Source organism: Myotis brandtii, unplaced genomic scaffold (genome assembly GCF_000412655.1).
Source record: "Myotis brandtii unplaced genomic scaffold, ASM41265v1 scaffold915, whole genome shotgun sequence".
Taxonomy (NCBI): Eukaryota; Metazoa; Chordata; class Mammalia; order Chiroptera; family Vespertilionidae; genus Myotis; species Myotis brandtii.
In genome coordinates, this window is record NW_005371769.1 from 2,380,918 (window position 1) to 2,385,431 (window position 4,514).

A 4,514-nucleotide genomic window follows, 5' to 3' on the forward strand; every position below is an offset into this window, starting at 1 on the left:
CAGCACTTTAGCATGTAGTGGAGGCTGGTTGTGTTCCAGGCACTTCTTCACTGTCATCGTCCTCAACATCACCATCATTGTCAATGTCCACGCCCTGTGACCTGGGCTTGTTAGTCCTGTCATCAGCTCCAGGTTACATATGGGCAAACCCAGGTCATTCTTTTGTTCTTTTTTTAATCCTCAGTCAAGGATATGTGTTATTGATATTTTAATGCTCACCCAAGGAGTAAGGATATTTTCCCATTAATTTTTAGAGAGAGTGAAAAAGAGGAGGGAGGGAGAGAGCGAGAAGAAAAAGAGACATATTGACTGGTTACATCCCATGGGGCCAGGGATTGAACCTAAAACCAAGGTATGCGCCCTTGACTGGGGCCCAAACCCAAGACCCTTCTGCCCATGGGCTGACGCTCTCACCACTGAGCAACTGGACAAGGCAAATCCAGGTCATTCATTCAATACGAACTTGGTCAGCAGGTCATCCCCAGTGTCCAGAGCGTGGCTGCAGCCGTGCTGAGCACTGGCCAGGGTGGGCACAGCGTAGAAAGCACAGTCCTGCCTGCCCGCCCTTGGAGGCAGAGTCCTGTGACTAGACGCAGGAGTGGAGACGTGGGGGAGGGGGCAGGCTGAGATTATCAGGGTCTTAAAGGCGGCTGTTAGGGATTGTCTTCTTTATCCCATGGGCCACAGAGGATCATTATGGATTTCTTTTAGGAAGAGGAGGCAATGAGTCTTGCATTTTAAAGAACAATTTAGAATAATGTGGGATTGAAGAAGGGAAGCTGCCAGAGAGCGTGGGGAATCCTTGGGGCACAGCCTTGGAGATGCAGGGGCCTAAGGTCAGGAGGGTGAAGAAGGGGGTGCCTAGGGTGATGGCCGGGTCTGAGAAAACTCATGGGGGGAGGGCAGGGGCATGGTGCTGGGCACAGAGCAGACCAAAGACGGAGGTCTGGCGGGGAAGCCGCGAGTTCGGGGCAGGCTGCGCTGAACGGGAAGATCTGGAGGGCAGCATCACTTAGCGTGAGGCTGGCTGAGGGCTCGGCGGGGAGTTTCAGTTTACAGACAGCAATTTGAACACTGGCGCATGGGAGCCTCTAGGAAAGAGTAAGGAGTAAAAGTCAGACAAATAGAATAAAGTCAAAGAGGAGAGAGGGGGGCAGGGTCTGGAGACGCCAGCTCTGGGCGGGCGGCGAGGACCAGGAGGTGGGCCCACGGGGAGCAGGCAGAGAGGGTTTGTCAGACCCGCAGCCAGGCGGGCCACTTGTGTCTGATGAGAAAGGGAGCTGGGGCTGGAGAGCAGCGGGGCAGTGCGTTTCCCTCTGTGGTTGAGATGGAAGGGCATGTGTATGAGCAACAGGGAGGATGGCGGCTGAGAGGCCGAGGAAGAAAGTACAACTGGGAACCTGTTTCTCACGAGAGTGTGGATTCAGAACAAAGGTGGGAGATTGTCCCTCAAACGCAGGAGGGCAGCCCCTCACACGGGACCACGGGGCAGGGGGTGCAGAGGGTGGAACCAACATCACTCTCTGATGACATTCATTGCCATTTTTAAAAAACAGATCAGTTATTTAACCGGGTTCTTATAAGAAATTCGGAACACCAGTTTGTGAGGATAAAGCCTATAGGTGAGAGAGGACAGAGCCGAGGAAGGAGCTGAGGAACGGCTTTGATTTTTGGCAGAATTTGTGAGTCCACAGCCTTCTGGTCAACCTCCTGCTGCCCTGTAATCTCTTATTTCTCTTTCTCTGTGGAGATCTCGCCCTCCTGGTGTCTGGGCTTGCACAGCTTCTCCTTGAAGTAAGCATCAGTGAGATGTTTGGGGATTTCACACCACGGATATCAATTTTGGTGGAGGTGGCGATGACACATTTCTGGTGTGTTCTACGCAGAGGAACTCGATGGAGGGACAGAGGTCCAGTCACAAGTGGCAAGCCACTGCTCAGCTGCGTCAGGAAAACCACCCTCTTGCTTCCGTGGCGCCGGTGAGGATGATCAGGATGGTCCCAGGTGGGATGCTGGCCCGCAATCCTCACACGATGACTGGAGGGCTTCCCGCCTGGCTCAGCAACTTTTGAGCACATCTTCAGTAGGACAACATCTATGCATTTTGCGGAGTTTAACCCCTCGGTACCACCATTCTTGTCACCACCAACTGGCTTTGCAACGGTAGCAAGAACTACAGCCATAGGCGTCCTCCCCTCCACGCACACCTATGACTGTCCTCACCTCCACACACACCTATGACTGTCCTCCCCTCCACACACGCCTATCGCTGTCCTCACCTCCACACACACCTATGACTGTCCTCCCCTACACACACGCCTATGGCTGTCCTCCCCTCCATGCACGCCTATGGCTGTCCTCCCCTCCACACACGCCTATGGCCTATGGCTGTCCTCCCCTCTACACACGCCTATGGCCTATGGCTGTCCTCCCCTCTACACACGCCTATGGCTGTCCTCACCTCCACACACACCTATCGCTGTCCTCCCCTCCACACACGCCTATGACTGTCCTCCCCTCCAAACACGCCTATGACTGTCCTCCCCTCCACACATGGCTATCACTGTCCTCCCCCTGGCCCTGCCCCCATGCCAAGTTTTGTTAAGCAAAAGGGAGGATGCTCTGCAGCCTTTCACTTGAGCGAAGCACAGCCCTGCTCCCGTGTTTGAGATGGAAGCTGGTGGGATCCAACCAGGTCCCGAGGGAACTCCCACAATGTCGCCGAGCACAGAGCGCAAGCCCCACCGCTGCCCTGAATCAAAGGGCGATTGGATGCCACTGGAATTTCCACGGCCGAAAGCCTGTTCCAAGCTCTTCTGATCCACAGTCCTCCCCTCCGGCCTTGTGATTCACAGTCCTCCCCACATGCCTTGTGATCCAGGGTCCTCCCCTCAGGCCTTGTGATCCAGGGTCCTCCCCACACACCTTGTGTCCAGGATCCGCCCCACACGCCTTGCTGAAGCGATGCTACAGGGCCCACAGCAAAGTGTCTCAGAAGATGCTTAATACCTTGAATCCCTCTTTATTATACACAGAGCTGCACTGTGCAGATAACTTCAGCTGGATCCGAATTCCAATTTGAAATCCCAGCGTCAAATGCACTCCCAAGAATACGTAATTAGACAGTGTTTCTTCCGCAGCCTGGTGCTTAGAGTGTTGAGTATGGGTTAATCTTGGAGAGATTTAAGACACCACCTGCTCACTTATGTTAGAAACATATCACTATTGTAATTTCTGTTTCGCTGAAGTGCTTCATCCTCACGCACTTGGTTTCATCATCTGAGATGTGGTGTTTGCAGAAGGCCTGCCACAGCCGCAGCTGCAGGCAGCCGTAGGGGGACTGCATGCTCTCCGCCGCGCGGCTGCCAGAACAGGCCGGCCGCTCCGGGCCTTCTGGCCTGGGAAGCCTTCACTAGGGAGGGCCAGGTCCAGCTCAGGCCCAGGACGGCCTCGGCCCTGCCAGGGTAAGGCTGCCCCGAGGGGTGGGACGGGAGCTGGCCGAGACCTTGCATGGCCTGTGTTTGTGAAGCCAGAGGTGATGACCCTTAAAACGTGTACTTGCTTCTTCAGCACAGAGAGCTCCCTGGAGGCCAGACCTTCCCCTTTATCAGTCTGTGTTGCCCAGAAGGAAAATAGTCTTGATAAACAGGAAGAGGAGCCCTCAGAAGGGCTGTGTTTGTGTTTGCCCTGCCTGCTTCTTCAATAAAGGCTACGGATGGTAGGGCCAGAATGTGGCTAAAGAGGCTCAGTCCACGCCCTGCCCCGAAGCCAGCGTCCCGGGTCATCAGGGTTGCATGGGATGGTGCGGGGCGGAGACCCCATGCTTTGGTGCAGGTTAGCCCAGTCATGGCCTCCTCCTGGGGGAAATGTGTCTGTGTGGGTTTGTCTTCATAACTGGGAGGAAAGGATGCTACTGGTATGTACTGGGCAGAGGCCAGGAATGCTGCTAGACATCTTCCCCTACACAGGACAGCCAGAAACGAAGAATTGTGTGGCCCCAATGCCGACAGTGCCAAGACTAGAAACCCTGCCCTGTGGACTGAACATCAGTGTCCCTCCAAAATCCATACGTTGAAGCCTCAGCTCCCAATGTGACGGTATTTGGAGGAAATTGGGGTTTGATGAGGTCCTAACGGTGGGGCCCTTAGGGTGGGATTAGTGCCCTTTCAAGAAGAGATGCCGTCCAGAGAGTTTGCTCGCTCTTTCCTGCTGTGAGGACACAGCAAGAAAGTGGCCAGCTGCCGGCCAGGAAGAAAGCCCTCATGGGAATGAACGGGCAAGGCCGGCACCTTATCTGGACCCTCCCAGCCTCCAGAGCTGGGAGAACACGCTCGCACTGCTGGAGCTGCCCTGCTGTGGCGTTTCCCTATGACAGCCTGGAAGGCCAGGTAGCCCACACCATTGTTTGTTTATTTGAGCCTCTGCCTCTTTGTTTGCAAAAGGAGTGACAGTGACACCACCTCGTTGTCCAGAGGCTGGGAGGGTTAAATGAGATGATGAATGGGAGGTTCGGT

The 4,514-nt window shown here is 54.8% G+C and overlaps 1 pseudogene; it reads right to left on the reverse strand.

Annotated features, from left to right (window-relative positions):
* Positions 1-1,561: 1,561 nt before the first annotated feature.
* On the reverse strand, positions 1,562-2,183 carry LOC102239294 (annotated as a pseudogene).
* Between the last annotated feature and the right edge of the window lie 2,331 nt (positions 2,184-4,514).